This window comes from Rhinopithecus bieti, unplaced genomic scaffold, assembly GCF_001698545.2.
Source record: "Rhinopithecus bieti isolate Rb0 unplaced genomic scaffold, ASM169854v2 scaffold_32105, whole genome shotgun sequence".
Taxonomy (NCBI): Eukaryota; Metazoa; Chordata; class Mammalia; order Primates; family Cercopithecidae; genus Rhinopithecus; species Rhinopithecus bieti.
This window is the reverse complement of record NW_016814250.1, coordinates 742,120-762,027: the sequence shown is the minus strand read 5'-3', so window position 1 is coordinate 762,027 and position 19,908 is coordinate 742,120. Positions and strand designations below refer to the sequence as shown.

The 19,908-nt window shown below is 38.2% G+C and overlaps 1 protein-coding gene and 1 pseudogene across 2 annotated transcripts in view; both read right to left on the bottom strand.

Annotated features, from left to right (window-relative positions):
* Nucleotides 1–19,908, bottom strand: part of EDNRA (endothelin receptor type A) — a 72,251-nt gene that overhangs the window by 29,404 nt on the left and 22,939 nt on the right. The gene's annotated exons all lie outside the window — the stretch shown is intronic.
* LOC108514037 (general transcription factor IIF subunit 2 pseudogene) lies at nucleotides 13,310–14,038 on the bottom strand (annotated as a pseudogene).

Below are 19,908 nucleotides of genomic sequence, written 5' to 3'. Positions count from 1 at the left end.
AACAGATGGACATTTGGGTTGATTCCAAGTCTTTGCTATTGTGAATAGTGCCGCAATAAACATACGTGTGCATGTGTCTTTGTAGTAGAATAATTTATAATCCTTTGGGTATATACCCAGTAGTGGGATGGCTGGGTCATATGGCACATCTAGTTCTAGATCCTTGAGGAATTGCCATACTGTTTTCCATAATGGTTGAACTAGTTTACTTTTCAAACAGTACCAAAAGTTTGGGATTTTGGGAGACAGCTCAGCTGAGAAGCAGACAGTAGTTTTTTATCTGTGCTCACTAAACCATGGGTAAAGCAAATAATTTCAACTGCTGAAATTGGCAGATTATATTATCTCCTGACAAGCAGCCAAAACTATGAAAGGTTAGGGAGAATACTGGAAAAAAAACAAAGTGGTGTAGAAGCTACTAATTTTGGCAGGTAGCTAACACCTAAAGCCACTTACCTTTTCCTCTGTGCTTAAGGGGCTGACTCTGCTTCTTAAGATGTGATTTAAGTGGCTTTTCTCTATTTAGGCTCAAACTTCCCCTTACTATACAGAAAAATGTGATTACCTTGCTCTGTTGGTATCATTTGCAGAAAAATCTGTTCTTCCATGTTGACAATTTCCAATCTTGTTTGCAAGGCAAGAGTGGACACCCTCTGGTGGCTGTGTTGGGTAGCAGACACATAACAATAGCTACCAGTACTCTGTATTTGTCTAATTAGGTATTGTACTAAGAGCATGGGCTTAAATAATAGCTCAGCTACCTAAAAGGGGGAAGGAAGTTCCTGCTGAACATATGATGCCTTTTCAAGTGTGAAAATGGTATTGATTTCCTTTCTAATTTTTTGCTTAGTGACTCAATTTAAACTTAACTCACTAGGAAACAGTATTCTACTAACCTGACAAACACTCCTTTTCTCTTTTTTTGAAAAGTTCTTTTGCCATAATAACTAAACTGGCTTTGAATTTCTTTTCTACTATTTCCAAAAGATGATGTGAGGTTTAATTTCATGGTCAGTGTGATCCATAACACCAGTCTATTGAAAGAGATTGGGAAACCAGTACCCCGTAGATAAAGAATGAGAACTTGGTTACACAGGGAAGTCTCTCATTTTGTGATTTTTGGCTAAGACCCTATACAACTTCATTACAGAAGTTTTCTCTCTTTAGTTTTCAAGCTTACTTCCCTTTCTTCTAAATAGTTTTGAAAAGAACCTTTTCTCCAATCCAATTGTGCTGGTTTCTTCTTCATCTCACTATAAACAGTCTCGATTGGTGTCTTCTCAAAATTTCCTCATAAACTTTTGTCCAAGGACAACCACAAAACTCTTTGCACAAACACTGCCTTCATTTCTTATGGTTTTCATGAAGCTGACAAATAATTATGCCATTGCTGACTGCTGGTTATTAATGCTTGGTGCAAGTAAAGATGTAAAACAATATTTCTGGGATGAATCACCCTATAAAAACAAGAAAACCTGAAAACTACTTTTTATAGAGTAAGAATTTAGAATTCTGGCCTAGAATTATAATTCTTCAAAGACCACAGATATGTAATTAAAACAGTGTAGGCACGGTTATGGGATATGCTCTGGAACCGTTGAATTGTTTGTTTGTTCATTTCCGGAGATTAAGAGGACCCTGATAATCCACATGAATGGATTTCCCAATTCACACATCTAACAATGAGAGAAAAGAAAAAGATGTTCTTGCTTAATAAGGGAGACTTTGAAATCCTGTGAAGGTCTCAGTGGCAAGTGCTAAGAAAATGATCCAGAAAAACCACAACTGAACATGGATTCTCTCAGATTCTTCCAATCTCAATTCTATTTTTTCCTTTTACATGCTTCCTTAAACTTTTAACTAGATTAGGTTAGGGTTAGGCATAAAGAAGGACAGAGAGGAAAGACATCATGGAATCGGTGGGAAGCAAGAAGGTCATGGAATTGTCTTTCTTTGAGACAAACAGGGGTGTTGGTGGTGGTGGTGTTCTTTTTCCTTTTCCTAGGAGTGAGCACTGATTCTTCTTGGGAATTATAGATAAAGGGGAAGGAAAGAAATCATTGGAGAAAATTATTAGGTGAAATCACTGTGTAGACTTCCCTAACTTGTATCTCCTTCATTTTGAAAGGATGTATGGGTAGTAAGTGTCCAATGCTGCTAGGAGGAAATTAGGTCCCTGCCTATAGGCAACGTCCCCCTCTTTTCCTTTTCCTCTCTGGTTGCATGTGGCTTCCTCAAAGAGGCCCTCATTAACTATCTAACCTCAAGTAGAACCTGCTTGTTAATCTCTTCCATGGAACCATTGTTGGAGCAGTCCTACATTCAAAGTCTCCTTTCAGCTTGCTTTGCTGGAGCAGAATCAGGAGTCCTCATGGAGGCAAACAGTGGGGCTCACTGGTTTTCTCATATTTAGCAGAAACACTTGGAGCTTCTGAAGGACTACTGGGAATGCATCCTGTTATTTACTAGCACTTAAAATATAATACATAAGATGGCAAAAATTAAGCTGTATAAAAGCTTATATAATGAAAAGTTAAGTCTCCCTTCCAATCAAGGCCCCCAAACTCCCTGCCCAAAGGCAACCACTGTTAATTGCTAAGTGTGTTTTCTTTGAGAAAACATCCTACGTACATAGAAACATATGCTTTTTTTTTTTTTAGAAAAAGAAAACAAGTGGGAACATATGGAAATAATATGTTTTAGTAACGTATTATGATCTGTTTTTCCTGGAGTAATTTTCTGGAGAGCAATTCTATTGCTTAATCAAAAGTTTTGATTTTAAAAGCATGCTAATGAAATAGACTAGGAGAGGAATAAATACGTAACTGTTTAAGAAAATACATCCTAGACTATGGTAAAGAACTCACTGATTTCATTAATGTTAACAAGCTACTGTCAATTCAATTAAAAAAAAAAAAAACCAAAAGAGTCTGACAACCTGACGAGTAGTATTGGTTCAAAGGGTTAATCAGGCACCTCAGATCAGTCATAGCTTATTTTTGCTACAAAAGAGTCTATGTACCCTAATATTTATAATTTGCCACCCTCGTATTTATAATTTCCAAGGACATTATACAGTACCTAGCACAAGTAGGTGTTGGATGAATCAATGACTCCAACTCTTTAAATCAGATCGTATTTTCATAGTTTGAAATGAGACAGTACCAATTTTAACCTGAAAACACATTCACCTTGAAATTTATTTTCTATTTGAAAGTTGTTTATCAGTGTCTCAAAGTAGTGAGTAGTTTAAACATAAACACTCTTTATGTTTAAAGAAACCTGCCATGGAGTTGTTTGAGGAAGTGGGAGAATACTGTGCTATTTAAGAGTCTAGGCTGAAGAGAGGCTGCCATTCACTCTTTGCTTGGAGACATCTCACTCTGGGCTGTGATGAGTCTGCCCACCTTCCTAAGAGCTGCAGGGCAGGCCGTTGGAGGTGAGGCACATCCTGTGGTCTAAATGTACGTCATGTTCTCCTCTTCTCAAGCAGATCACAGAAGAACACCACAGAAAGAATCATGGAGACACAGAAGGCAATCTGCTGAGCCAGGATTTTGCATGCCTTTGTTCTAACTCAGGGGAGTTTTCTATAGTTGAAATATAGTTAAAGCCCCTGATCCCCACCTGAAAATGAAAGCGCTTCTAAACGGCATAGATTAATATAGAAATTTTGCATTTGTGTGGTTGATTTGGACTGTATCAAAATCAACATCATAAAATTGACAGGCTGCACTTTTTAACCTGTCAAAAACAGATTTAGGTAAAAACTTGTACTGTATGATACATTGATATGCACCCTGTTTGTAGAATGAATAGAGCCAAATGCAGGATGTACATTCACCACTATATTTAGTGCAATGCAAGATCTTACTTGGCTGGGACCTCTTAAGTATGGGGAACATACTTGTTTACATTAGTTTTCTGGAACATACCTGACAACCAGAAAGTAAGGAGCCAAATAGTTGTGAAATTTATGCCCTAAAGCTCATGTGCTTTAGTCCTCAGCAAACTGCCTAAGTCTTCACTACAGGAGGATTGATTCTCACTTTACACCAGTGGTGTGAAGCCTAGCTCTTATTGTGCTCTAGCCCATTGCACATCCAGAGCCGTTCATTAATAGAGACTCTCCAGAGGCATAGTTCTCAGTGTTGCCTGTATATTAGAATGATGTGGGGAGCTCTTACATATCCCAGTGCCTTGGCCATCACCCTAGGCCAGTGCTTATCAACCAGGGGGCAATTTTGCCATCCTCCTTCCCCTCACCACCACAGGGGACACTTGGCAATGTCTTAGATATTTTTAGTTATTACAGCTGGGGGTGGGTGTGCTACTGGCATCTAGGGGTAGAGGCTTGGGATGCTGCTAAACATTTTGCCATATACAGGACAGACCCGCCTTCCCCAACAAATAATCACCCCGCCCAAAATACCACTGGTGCTGAGATTAAAAAACTGTGTCCTAGACCAATGAAATTAGAATCTTTAGAGTTGGGACATAAGCATTAGTAGTCTTTGAGGCTCCTCGAGGGATTCCCAAGGACAGCCAAGGTTGGGAATCGTTGCTGTGCAGCAGCGGCTCCCAAGACTTAGCAGCTGCAGAATCACCTGGAGGGCTGATTGAAACACAGATGGCTGGGCCCCATCCCCAGAGTTTCTGATTCAGTAGGTCTGGGGCAGGGCCTGAGAATTTGCATTTCTAGCAAGTTCTCAGGTGATGTTGATGCTGCTGCTTCACCAACCATACTTTGAGGATCACTTCTCTAGAGGCACCATGGTCAGCAAAAATGACAGCTGACAGTCAGATGGAACAGGAGGAGCAGAAAAAGGTATAAAATATAGTCATAAGAAATAAAAAATCTTGGACTAGGTGCGGGGGCTCTCACCTGTAATCCCAGCACTTTGGGAGGCCGAGGTGGATTGATCACTTGAGGCCAGGAGTTCGAGACCAGCCTGGCCAATGTGGTGAAACTCTGTCTCTACTAAAACACAAAATTAGCCAGGTGTGGTGGCATGCACCTGTAATCCCAGCTACTCGGGAGGCTGAGGCAGGAGAGTCACTTGAACCTGGGAGGCAAAGGTTGCAGTGAGCCGAGATCATGCCATTGTACTCCAGCCTGGGCAACAAGAGTGAAATTCCACCTCAAAAAATAAATAAATAAATAAATAAATAAATAAATAAATAAATAAATAAATAAAAAAAGTTTGGGGCCATGTAGCCTGCCTCCCCTTACANTCTCACCTGTAATCCCAGCACTTTGGGAGGCCGAGGTGGATTGATCACTTGAGGCCAGGAGTTCGAGACCAGCCTGGCCAATGTGGTGAAACTCTGTCTCTACTAAAAACACAAAAATTAGCCAGGTGTGGTGGCATGCACCTGTAATCCCAGCTACTCGGGAGGCTGAGGCAGGAGAGTCACTTGAACCTGGGAGGCAAAGGTTGCAGTGAGCCGAGATCATGCCATTGTACTCCAGCCTGGGCAACAAGAGTGAAATTCCACCTCAAAAAATAAATAAATAAATAAATAAATAAATAAATAAATAAATAAATAAAAAACCGTAATGTTTGGGGCCATGTAGCCTGCATCCCCTTACATTCTCACCCAAAGACATCAGTCCCTAAAGACATCAGCACATAAAGTCACAGTACAATAAGAGATGTTCTACTGCCCCAGGCCTCACCAGCTTAGCACTACAAAATAAAGTCATTCTCACCTATATTCAAGACGGGTTGTGAACCTATAAGACTTAGGTTCAAGTACAAGATTGACCTATTGCTAACTGTGATCTTGGGTAAGCCAGTTCCCTGTTTTAAGTCTGTGTTTGTGTATTTGTTAAATTTACAAACCTCATACCTGTCACAAGGATATGATGCTCATTTGGGGGGCTCAAATGGGATAATGCATATGAAAGAATTCTGCAAACTGAACATACACCACACAAATGTTATTTTGAATTGCTACAATTTGTAATCACAAACTGAAACGGACCATTTATACACAACCATGAAAATATAATGAACTTAAGCCTCTTTATCCATTCCAGATGTTAATATCCCCTGCTACTTAATCCTATTACTTGTACGTTATTTTTGTTATTGTCATGGCATCTTAATATGGTACAAATGGTACAAAGAAAAACTTTGTGCTAATTTTCCTCTCATCCCATCCTGTGAGGCCAAGGGATTTTTTTCCTCTCCTTCATCTCCTGCCCATCCTAGACAGAAATGAGGGATTTACAAGTATGGTCTGTAATAGCTGCAAACCTCAAAGCAAAGAAAATCTTCTTTTTCCTTCAATATGAATTATTACAGGGTTACTTAGAATTGGACATGACTGACCAGGTGTCAGGCTTTAAAAACTGAGGTTCTGAGGTTTTCTTTCTTCCTTGGGGAGGGACTGGGATGTAAAAGTTGGTACATAGTTGACTTAGTAGCAAACAAAAACATCTTCCAACAGCACAGACTGAGATGATTATAAAGCTTGTGATGCCCAGGACAGGCCATTTATGAGAACATGCTCTCTGACCACTGCAGATCTCAAATCAGATACTACAAAATAAAGTCACTGCGTGTGACCAAGAATAGATTTTGTTCTTCTGTTATGCATTAATTGCTTCAGGATTGAGACAGAGCGTTCATACAAATGTCGTAAAAGCTATGGTGTCTCCCTATCCCCTATCCATACACTTTTTCCTTTGAACAGGCTCTTCTTGCCTCCTGACCAGTCCAAGAATTCAGGATGTATGACAAATGCAGAGTAGAACAGAAATTCCATAAATGGTTTTGACTCTGGCCTTGGGAGCCCTCCATGAGCTGGGGGGATGGAAAAGCCCTCCTTTTAATCAAGACAGCTGGCTTGGCATAGTAGCTCAGAGCATGGGCCCTGAAGCTGGACTCCTTGGGGCAGACTGACCCCAAGCTCTGCTATCTTCCTGATCTTGTGACATTGACGTGTTTGTTAACCTCTGTGCCTGTTAGTTTTCTCTTCTATAAAATGAAGATCATTCTGGTAGCTATCACAGAGGATTACTGTGGGCCAGAGAAGAGAGAGTCCAGAGGAAAGGCTTAGCAGAAGTCAGAATATGGAAGGGTGAGCAATAACTATTGATGGTTCATGGTTATGGTCACCCATGGTCCAGGTCAGCAGGTGCAGGGTGGTGGCAGGCCACACAAGAACAAAAGACCCCACTCTCTAGGAACTCATCCTAGAAGATAAGCAGAAATAATGGCTTCTCAAGAAGCTCTAAGCAATCTTCCCTGGGCACTCCACAGAAGAGGATGGTATGACTTAACAGTAAAGAGAACAGGCTCGGCGGCTTTGTCTCCTGTCATGACTTAGACACGTTAACTGTTCCTCACGGAAAACTGCAGATAAAGAGAGTGCCCATGCATATGGCTGATGTATTAAATGGGTTCATACATGAAAAGCACCTAGAGCAGGGCCTGATCTAGAGCAAATCATAAACATTAGTTCCCGTAGGAGATGGATTCTGAGGGACTGCTTCTTGCTAAACCGCATTTAGATGGAAAGAGATGGAATTGTTGATACTCGCTAACCACATCTTTCACTATTGAATATTCAGTGTTTCAGTCTCTGCTGAGGTCTTCACTTTTTAGAATCTGAAATACATAGATGTTAATAACAACAAGGTGGATGAGAGGAAACAAGGAGAAAAAAGAACTTTTTAAAGCCAAAGTTCCAGAGCCATGAAAATTTTTTCCTTTGAGGACAGATTGTTCACCCAAGATATGGGCTTATCACCCCTGAGAGTCTCAGTCACCTGAAGGCTGGGAATCAAGAGGAATATCTCTTTTTAACAACTCTCTTTGCTGTAAAAGTACCAATTCAAAAGTGAGGGACTTGAAGCTTTATTTATTTTGTAAGCATACAACCAAAGGATCATTGCATAGAGGAAAATAGAACTTTAAAGAAGAAAAATTAGATAGCCTCAATATTGAAACTGCAAGGTTTGTGCTGATTGTATGTGTCAATACTTTAAGGTTTAATTCATAATGGAGAGAAGATTCATGCTAGAAAGAAAGAACCCTGGCTTTCCTGGAATGGAGAAAAGATTTTCCATGTGTTGTGAGTGGAGTCCTACATTTTGTCATAACAACGTACAAGCACAGTGTGTCTGGGTCAGAGCTCCCATCATAGAAATGGGGTGCTCGGACCTGGACAGACAATAAGTCCCAAAACCGAATGGAAACGTTTTATAGTTGATTTTAATCATCAGTCTCTGTGGTCAGACATGCTAGTGCCTATTTAAAATAAACAGGCAGGCAAAACCAAAGCAGAACAAAACAAGATAAAATGGAATAGCAGAGATCCCCACATATAGATTTAGGTAGTGGATCCCAAAATCTTATCAGTGATGTAGGTGACGATGAATAGGAAAAAGGAAAAACAAATGGCATATTTGAAAGCATGCAGCTGATTTAATGATCTACTATATAAATTCTGAAGAAACTTGAGTTCTTTATTGTAAAGTTTGTCATGTGGTCACAATTATACTGAGTGTAGATGGAAACAATGAGCCAACAAAGATATGGTATGCAGCATGAGCAAAGTAATATCATATGTGTGTTTCGGGAAAAAAAGAATAAAGTAGAATAACGTTGATGCTCTCACTGACTTATGAGTAAATATAGTTGAGGTGATTTTAATATTTAATAACAGAAATTCATTAGAAAATAAAACTTCACAATTACTCATAGTTGAGGCATAAAGCAAAATAGAAAGACAAAGTCAGGATGGCTGGGTTACTAACCATATTATGAAACCCCAGATAAGAATGGCATACATTTTAATAATTCACTCACTAAAGTTTTAGAAGCCAGGCTGTCTTCTAGGGAAATGCAATTTGTGGTGTTGAGAGTATTAAAACCACAAAAGTTCCATTCAATGCAGATATGGAAGGACGGAACATACTGAAGGAGAAGTTAGAAATGCTGGTTTCTAGCCTAGCTCTGTCAAAAATCTTGAAGATTTAGCTCCCTCCTCTGCCAAAGAAGAAGTGTTAGGCTAGAGCTAGATACTCTCTGAATTCTCTGCCAGCTCTGAAATTGTATGATTATTTTCATGTCAGAACTCTAGTCTGTAACTAGTTTATCTGAAACTGTTATGAACTCCATTTATCCCTAAATTAATCTGTACCCTTCCCTGTACTGTATATGATTAATTTTACTTTCTCAATTTCTTTTCATTCTTCCCATGAAAGAGTGTTTTAGTCCCTTTTTTTTTTCTAACTAAAAAGATTAAGGATGTCAGAACTTGGGGAATCCCAGATTGAAGCCTTGAGACTATTTATTTGCCTTGAATATATGAACAATATTTCATTATTCTCAAATGAAAAGCCAAAATCTACAGTAAATGTGCCCAGTGAGCTGTAAGCGTCATATTGTATACACAGATTGAATTATATATAAAACGTAGACAAAGTATCAGTTAAGTGGTGATTTTAAACTTCCAACCAGGGGTCTGTTATACACAATAATGTAAAATTAAAGCTTTTGAAAAGTTGTAAAATTAGTTTGATATTACTTTACGTCTTATGGTCATTTGGAAATGAGATAACATTAGGTTGTACTAGTCTAGAATGATAGATTTTTACCTAGTTTTACTTCTAGCCTTGAGCTTTGATACATATTGTGTCTCCACTATAAGCATTTTGTTTATTTGTAGTAGAACAAAAAATACACAAATTTGAGGTCTAATACAATCAGCCTACAGTGACAGTGGGTTCCTTTCCTAGACACCTGCATACCCAGAGAGCCTTCTTTTGCCATTTTCTTGAGACTAGGACCAGTGTTCTATTTCCTTTCCATCTCTCTCAAAGGACTAGACACATTGTTCCACATGCAGCAATTGCCTAAGAAATATTGACTGCCAAGAAAACCAACCATTTAAGTACATTTTGTAAAGACAAATCTGGTCAACACTGTTCATCTTAGGTTTTAAAAATTATAGCATTTTACACTTAGATGGGAGCTTAGAGACCATCTAGATCAGCAGTCCCCAACCTTTTTGGTGCCAGGGACCCGTTTTGTGAAAGACAATTTTACACGGACCTCGCGGAGGGGCAGGACGGTTTTGGGATGATTCAAGCATATTACATTTATTGTGCACTTTATTTCTATTATGATTACATCGGAATATATAATAAAATAATTATACATCTCACCATAATGTAAAATCAGTGGGAGCCCTCAGCTTGTTTTCCTGCAACTAGATGGGCCCATCTAGGTTTAATGGGAGACAGTGACAGATCATTAGGTGTTAGATTCTCATAAGGAATGCACAATCTAGATCCCTTGGATGTGCAGTTCACAATAGGGTTCATACTCCTATGAGAATCTGCTGCTGCTGCTGATCTGACAGGAGGCAAAGCTCAGGAGGTAACGCGAGCGATGGGGAGCAGCTGTAAATACAGAAGAAGCTTCACTTGCTTGCCTGCCACTCACTTCCTGCTGTGTGGCCGGTTCCTAACAGGCCATGAACCTGTACTAGTCCGTAGCCTTGGGGGTTGGGGACCTCTGATCTAGATCACTGGTTCTCTCAGTGTTGTCTGCAGACCACTGGGGAACCCTGGGAACCTTCCCTGAGGTGTGCAAAATCAAGATAACACTCAGAGATTATTGCCTTTTTTCACTGGTTGACATCTGCACTGTTAGTACAAAAGCAATGGTGAGTAAACTGCTGGTGCCTTCACATGAATCATGACAGTGGCACTAAACTACCTAAAGGTCATTGTACTCTTCACCATCACACATTCGCAGGAAGAAAGCTGATGGTGCAAAATAAATAGAACTTGAACAAAGTCATAGGATACAAGATCAATATGCAGAAAACAACTGCATTTCTGCATCCTAGCCATGAAAAATCCAAAAAAATTAAAAAAACAATTGCATTCAAAACTGTACCAAAAAAGAATAAAATAGTTGAGAATACATTTAACAAAAGAAGAATTAAGATTATTAAGATGGCAATTCTCCCCACATTCACCTAAAGGGTCAATGCAATTCTTATCTAAATCCAAGGAAACTAAAAAATTCATCTTAAAATTTCCATAAAAATATAAGGGATCTAGAACAGCCAAAACAATTTTGACAAAAGCAAAGTAGGATAACTTACAGTACTTATTTAAAAACTTACTATTTATAATCCTTTATAAAGTATAAAAAAAAGTTCTTTAAATTAAAAAAAAACTTACTATTAATATAAACCTCCAGTAATTAAGACAGGATGGTATTAGCAAAACAATAGAACACAGGTCACTGGAGCAGAAAGAAAATCCAGATACAAGCCCTTATATTTATTGCCAATTGAGTTTTAATGAAGGTCCAAGGCAATTCAATGAGAATCGTCTTCAAAAAACGGTGTTGAAAAACTGAGTATCCATATGCAAAAAAATCAACTTAGATGCCTGCCTCATATCATACACAAAACTTTAACCAGAAAAGATTACAGACCTGAATGTACGAGCTAAGCCCCTAAAACTGTTAGAAGAAAACAGAGGAGAAATTCTCTGTGATCTTGGGTTAGGCAAAGATTTCATACATAGGACACTAGGGCATGATCCATAGACGAAAAATTTGATAAACCGGATTTGATCAAAATAAGAATTTTTGCTCTTCAGGCTGGGTGTGGTGGCTCATGCCTGTAATCCCAGTGCTTTAGGAGGCCGAGGTGGGTGGATTGCCTGAGGTCAGGGGTTCGAGACCAGCCTGGCCAACATGGCGAAACCCTGTCTCTACTAGAAATACAAAAATTAGCTGGGCATGGTGGTGCATGCCTGTAATCCCAGCTACTCTGGAGGATGAGGCACAAGAATCGCTTGAACCCAGGAGGCGGAGGTTGCAGTGAGTGGAGATCGCCCCACTGCACTTCAGCCTGGGTGACAGAGTGAGACTCCATCTCAAATAAATAAATAAATAAATAAAATAAATAATTTTTTCTCTTCAAAAGACATGAAGAAAACAAAAACAAATCCACTAACTGGGAAAAATATTTGCAAATCATACATCTGATGAAGGACTTCTGTCTAGAATCTATAAAGAACTACAACTAAAATAAAATAAATACAAATAAATTAAAAATGTGCAAAGGATTTAAATAAATATTTTGCTAAAGGAGATATATAAGTAGGTAAGGACATAGAAAATGCTCAACATCCTTAGCCATTAGGGAAATGCTAGTTAAAACCACCATGGCATACCACTATACACTATTAAAATGACTGTAATGAAAAAGACTGACAATAATAAGTGTTGGGGTGAGGATGTGAAGAAATTAAAACCCTCATATAAAGCTGGTGGGAATATGAAATGGCACAATTTTTTTTGATGTTGATATAATCTACCAATATTATTTTATTTCCCCAGTTTCACATATACTAATTTGCGTGCATTTAGCTCTGTGCAATTGAGTAACGTGTAGGTTTGTGTATTTATCACCAGTCAAGATACAGAACAGGTTTAGCACCACAAGGATCCCTTTTGATGTCCTCTTCTACTCATATTTCCCTTCTCTCCCCTTCCCATTCCTAACCCCTAGCAACCATTAATCTGTTATCCATCTCTACAATTCTATCATTTCAAGAATGTTATCCAAATGGAGTAATAATAGTATGCAATCTTTTGAGATTGGTTTTTTTCACTCAGCACAGTTCTCTGGAGATTCACCCAGATGGTTGTGTGTATCAATGACTTGTTTCCTTTCATTGCTGAGTAGTAGTCTCTGGTATGGATGTATCATGGTTGGTTTGACCACTCATATTGAAGAACATCTGAGTTGTCTCCGGGGTTTGGCTATTACAGGGGAAACTACTGTGAGTGTTAAGGTACAGGGTTTTTAAAATTTTTTTCCTCAAAATAAGGAACTTTGGCTTTTTATTCCTTTTAAGAGTTTCTGTAGTTGACTGTTTTTTTCTTGCTATACTATTCTCTCTGATTCTGTACTACCTCAGCCCCTCAGAGATACAGCAAGGGCAGAGTCCTAATTTAAAAACTGTTTCCTAATTTTACATGCTAAAAGCTAATATTTAAGAGAAATCTTCTTAATCCTCCAACCCTTATTCCATTGTGAATAACCTGGTTTAATACAAGTTAAGTCTATAAATAAATTTGTTCTTTCTCCTCAAAAAACACTGAAGAAACTTTACAATAGTTAGAGGTTTAGAAAATTTACCAAGAGAAAGGAAAGTATTGCCACTTAGCCCCTATTAACGTACAGTGTTCAAGCCTTCCAGTATCAACGCATTTTGCTTAGCATCGCTGTTGTTTCACTAATATGCTGGCCAGGAGCCGTCTTAATCACTCATTTCTTCTCCTTGATGATGTCTGTACTCTGGCTTCAGCTCCCATGTGTTTTTGTGGATCTCTTTTACATTCTGAACACCAATTTAAGAGTTCCCTCAGGTATACCACAGGTTGTTTTGTGACGTCCACCAAGTCCTTAAGATGATAATATTGTTGTTTCTAAAGGCGGAAAATAGCATGTCTGAAACGTGTTGTTTATTAGCTGGAGCTTGTTTTCCATCTGCTTTCTCTTTCCTTTCATATTCAGTATCGTACTGATGATTAGCAACAGGTTCGAAACTGGCTGTTACAACTTTGTCCAGTTGTTGTGATAGCCTTACAGATTTGGAAGATTCTTCTATTTGCAATCTTTTTAATCTCATGTACTTTTCACTGGCAGTCTGTTGGCATTCAGCTCTTTTTACCACTATTCCTTCCAAAGACAGCTTATCTGATGAGCTCTCAGTAAATATTGTTCATATATGTCCTCCATCACTTTGCAAGACAAATGGATGTTCTTTATGAGCACTGACTGAAGCTGCTTTTCCGCCAATATCATGAATATTTGCAAGATCTTCATTCAAAGTAAATGACACCTCAGTCCTTCCTTGAGTCTTGGCAATCCACAGTTTCCCAAGTTCACCTTTTTCAGGGGCTTTAGCTCATTGCTGTGCCAAATATTCAGGAAGCTGCCAGGACACTGGGACCCCAGGGAAAGAGCAATGTACGGGTTTTTGCATGAACGTAATTTTCACTTCTCTGGGATACGTGCTCAAGAGTGCAACTGCTAGGTCTTATGGAAACTGCATATTTAGTTTTATAAGAAACTGCTGGCCAGGCAGGGTGGCTCACACCTGTAATCACAGCACTATTGGAGGCCGAGGTGGGTGGATCGCCTGAGGTCAGGGGTTCGAGACCAGCCTAACCAACATGGTGAAACCCCATCTGGTGGTACACACCTGCAATCCTAGTTACTCAGGAGGCTGAGGCAGGAGAGACTCGCTTGAACCTGGAAGGCAGAGGTTGCAGGAGCTTAGATCGTGCCATTGCACTCCGGCCTGGGCAACAAGAGTGAAACTCCATCTCAAAGAAAAAAAAAAAGAAAAAAGAAACTGCCAAACTCTCTTTTAGAGTGGCTCTACATTCCGTTTCTACCAGCAGTTTCTCTTCATCCTTGACAGAATTAGGTGTGTCTCTCTCTCTCTCTTTTTTTTTTTTTTTTTTTTAAACATTTTAGCCATTCAGATAGGGTTTAGTGATATCTCACTGTGGTTTGACTTGCATTTCCCTAGTGGCTAATGATATTGAACATCTTTCCATGTGCCTATCTGTCATCTGCATATACCCTTCAGTAAAATTTCTGTCTCTGTCTTTTGTCCATTTTCTATTTGGATTATTGATTTTTTTACCATTGAGTTTTGAGAATTCTCTATATATTCTAGATACGAATGCTTTTTTTTTTTTTTTGAGATAGGGTCTCACTTTGTTGCCCAGGCTAGTATGCAGTGGTGCAATCTTGGCTCACTGCAACCTCTTCCTCCCAGGTTTAAGGGATTCTACAGCCTCAGCCTGCAGACTAGCTGGGACCACAGGTGCATGTCACCATGCCTGGCTAATTTTTGTATTTTTTTTTTTTTTTTTTTTTGTAGAGATGGAGTTTTGCCACGTTGCCCAGGCTGGTCCTTAACTCCTGAGCTGAAAGTGATCTGCCTGCCTTGGCCTCCCAAAGTGCTGGGATTATAGACGTGAACCACTGCACCCGGCTGTTGTCTTTTCATCCTCTTAACAGGGTCTTTTGCAGAGTAAAAGTTTTTAATTTTAATAAGGTCCAGCATTTTTTTTTCTTTTATGGATCATGCTTCATGAGTTTCCCTTAAGATATCCCTGTTAAAGCAGCAGAGAAATTATAAATTTTGAATATATCTTGAGCTTAGGTACATGTCTTTTTAATATTCCATGTGACAAAAGATTGGTGGTGATATTAATGAATGTAGTTTTTTTATATTATATAATTAAATAAGGCAATATTGAGAAGATCCTTGTAATTGGTAAACTAGTAACTCCTAATGGCCAATGTCTGATGTTACAAAACCATGCATATGTAAAACATCTATGCAAAGTACAAGAGAGACAACATATTTTAATGTAAGAGTGTCTGAAAAGTTCATTAATATGGTTTCAGATTCCACATTGCAACTAATCTTTACAAAACTGCCAATGGGAGAGTTTTGATGTAGTATCAAAGAATATTTGCAATTATCTGAAAAGACGATTAACATTCTACATTTTTTTGTGAGGCTAGAGTTTTTAGATATGCTTCAACCAAAACAACATAGTACAACAGATTGAATGCAGAAGCTGATATGAGTTTTAGCCGTCTTCTATTAAACCAGACATTAAATAAAGAGATTTGTAAAAATGTAAAACAATGCCATTTTCCTCACTAAATAATTTTTTTGTTTTGGAAAATATATTTTTTTCATAAAATATATCATTTATGTTAACATTTAATGGGTTTCATGAAAATTAATAAATATTTTTTATGAAATGATTAGTTTTAACTTGTAACATCATAAATATCAATCAATATAACATACATGAAGAAAATTTGGTGTCCTCAATGATTTTAAGAGTATAAAAGGGTGTTGAGAACAAAAATTTAGAGAAACACTGATCTAGATTAATACTTTGTTTTGAAAATGAAACTCTGAAGGTCACACATAGCTAGTCAGAAGCATCTTCATAATATTTTAAATATTTAATTTTCTTTGCTGGTATAGCAAAAAAATTACAATCTGTATTTCTCTTCCTTTCAAAATTGTGGTAATCACTTTTTTGAAAGAGGTGGTTGCAATTTCTAACCTACTGTAACTTTTAACATAATGATTTGTATCTACAATGAACAGTATGGTGGCAGGCATCAGTATGGTTCAATACAGAGGCAGCTGAGCATTGTTTCCATGAATGCAGAGACATTCTACACCTGGGAACTAAAGGACCTTTTCCTGCTATTTCCTGCTTCCTGTTCCCTGCTTGTCCTGGGAGCTCCGCCTAGATGCTGGAAGGTCAGTAGATTGAGATTCTTGTCACTTAGCTCGGTCAGAACAAGACTTGCAACCAAGGTATTCATCCAGTTGATTAGATTATGTATTACCTACGTTAATTTAGAACTGGCTTTCTATTAATTTCAGCTAAAAAGAAGTGTGTGTGTAGGATGAATTCAACAAAATGAAGCCTCATATCTATAAACATATTGTACAAAATAAATTTTAAAACATATCTGAAAAAATACAATGGTGTTTTACAATTCTCCCAAATTTTAAAATTACATTTCTCTTTTTTTATCAAAACTAAAGCTCTCAAAACAAACTCAAGGCTGAACAAAAGAAAATGTAAAAAGATTATTTTATTTACTGGAAAGTCATTGTTTTCTTCAAAACACTAAACCTATGAATTTAGGTACAAAATTTAAATGTCAATTTTAGGCTGAATTCACAGTACATGAAGTTATAAACTAGATAAATGAAAAAAAAGCAGTCATACCAGTCTTTAAAATATAAAGTATTTCAGCAATTAGGCTAAATACTTATTTTAGAAGAGATACCTCCCATTCTATCATCCTAGATTATTTCCAAAAAAGCTACAGACATGTTATCAGATGACATTAACACTCAGTTGTCACCATAAAGTTGTCATTCAGAACGTCTGTCTCAGTCCTCAACTACTGCCTGAACAGTGGAAAGTTCTGCGGTAAAGCTTGGATATTGGCTTCTGGGTTTTTCATTCTGATCTGTGTCAAAAAATGGGAGTCGAAACTGGATGGAACTTAGCTACTACAATTCATAACTTAGTTTTCAAAACTGTTATATTTGGAAAAAGTACAATTCTTCAGCCTCAATGCACAGGCTTATCTTGGTTTCAACCTGAAATATCAAAAAGCTGTTCAAGTTGGAGATGAAAATAATTTGGTTCCATTATGAGTACTTTTTTGATATGTAAATGACTGGGAAAAATTGACACAAATACTTTGCAGATCCTTTTTCTAAATATCAATACTCCAATAATTAGAGTTTATATATTTGACAATTTTCAGGTATATGAATTCTGAAATAATTTAGTGTATAGAATCCACTGACAATCAGTGACTGCTTCAGAGTAGAAAAAATATCTAATTTTCTATGATACTTTCTTGAATTAGTATCCTCTTCATTATGGGTAAAAATGTATACTTTTGTAAAAGTAAATGACACATAAAATTATCATTGGGCATTTGATTCAGTGACCCAATACATTTTCCAAAATTAGTTTCCTATTTTTTCACCATTTTTTATAAGCAATCTTAGTGTATAGGAGCAAAAAAAGACTTCCTCCCTGACATTTTCTATTTAAGATAATCCAAAGGAAAGATAAATACCTAATCTAAAAATATGGTTAGGCAATGGGGAAATAGGGACTCCTATATTGCTAATGGGAGTGCAAGAGAGCACAATTATTATGGGGGATAATTTGGCAATTTATATCAAAGTAATACAGACACTTGACCTATGGCACAGGAATCCTATGTGTGGGAATTTGTCATATAGCTGTACCCACAGATATAAACATGACATGCACATGGTTACAATTGTACCATAGTCTGCAAAAACAAAAGATTGGAACAATTGATTATATAACCTATGGCACTCTCCCATAATGGGATACTATGAAACTATTTAAAAAATGAGGCAGCTTTTCATATATTGATATTCAGAGATCTCCAGGATATACTGTCAATTGAAAAAAGCAACATACAGAACATTGTATAATAAACAGGGGAGAGAATATAAATATATATTTGGATTTTCTTATATCTGCATGAAGAAACACTAGAAAGATACAGAAGAATCTTTTAAAGGTGATTCGCTATAGAGGGTGGGAGTGGGGAAATTTGGTGATCAGGACTGGTCTAAGAGGAAGACTTCTCAATGTGTACCTCTTTCTATTTTCTTGATTTTTGATCTATTCAAATATATTCCCTATTCAAAACATGAACAATTAGGATTTTCTCTAATTTATACAAAGGCATAAATGTGTGAGAGCGTACCTGCTACTAGTGTGGGAACTGCCCCTGCACAGGCATGTTTTTAGCAGAGAAGAGGCAGTCTGAACAGAATGTGGCGTGTACCAAGGATCACAACCTAAAAAGTAATTGAAGGACAAATATTGAGCCCTACCTAAGGCACTTACTTTTCTCCACTCATTCATTCATCCAAAATTTCTGGCTAAGAAAAATATACTTCATTAGACATCTTCAGTTCTAATACCAGCTTTTTCCTCTGGGCCATTTCCACAAATAAACTAAATGTTTATCACTTCATGAGGGTTCATTGGAGCTACTGCAAACAAGTAAAGAATTTCAAAACCACAAGAGAGATGGGCTTTGGTGTAGATACTGAGAGGCTCTTACACCAGCCTGCTTGGAGGGGTGATCCGAATGAGTGCCTCTGCAAAAATCATGAATAGGTCAATGCTCTGGTTCTTCAAGCGGCTTTCACGTAGTTGGAATTACAGATGTTGACTCCTCACACTTTGAGAGTACATGCTTCCTCCCTTTCTTCCTCAAATATATGAAATGTCACCTGGGTGCTGGCAGAATGACATGGTTGAGTCCTAAGGATGGGTCTCCACTACCCAACTCTGCTTTTTTTCCTCCATCCCCTGTAGCTCCCCTGTCCTTTCCTCCCAACATTTTTTTTTTTCCTTCCTAGCTGGAGCACAGTGGGAGCAATCATGGTTCAGAAGCCTTGACCTGGGTTCAAGTGATTCCCCCACCTCAGCCTCCCAGTAGCTGGGACTGCAGGCACATGCCACTACACTCAGCCAATTTTTGTATTTTTTTTGTAGCAATGAGGTTTCATCATGTTACTCTGGCTAGTCTCAAACCTCGGGGCTCAAATGAGCCTCTGGCCTTGGCCTCCCAATGTGCTGGGATTACAGGTGTGAATCACCTCGCCTGACTGCCAACAGTTTGGACAAATCTAATGTAAACAGAGAACATCTGTGTCACCAAAAATAACACGTATGCATACATACATACACCTAGTGATAAAGAAATGGACGTGAGATATTTCTTATCCTCCACTTTCCCCTTTGTCTAAGACATGGTCTTTCTGTCCATTATTAAAGAAACAGTCCCTGATTTTCACAGCATAGAGGTAAGAAAATTCATGTTTTTAGTTATGATCATGTAATTCAATTGGTCCACACAAAGAAATATAAAGTGTTATGATTTTCTGACTAAGTACCTTCAAGTATGTAAAACTTTATCTTTAAGACTTTTAGAGGCTGGGCGTGGTGGCTCACACTTGTAATCTCAGCACTTTGGGAGGCTGAGGCGGGCAGACCACCTGAGATCAGGAGTTTGAGACCAGTCTGACCAAGATGGTGAAACCCTGTCTCTACTAAAAATACAAAAATTAGCTGGGCATGGTGGTGGGCACCTGTAATCCCAGCTACTCGGGAGGCTGAGGCAGGAGAATCGCTTGAACCCGGGAAGCAGAGGTTGCAGTGAGCCGAGATTGCATCACTGCACTCCAGCCTGGGTGACAGAGTAAGACTCCATCTCAAAAAA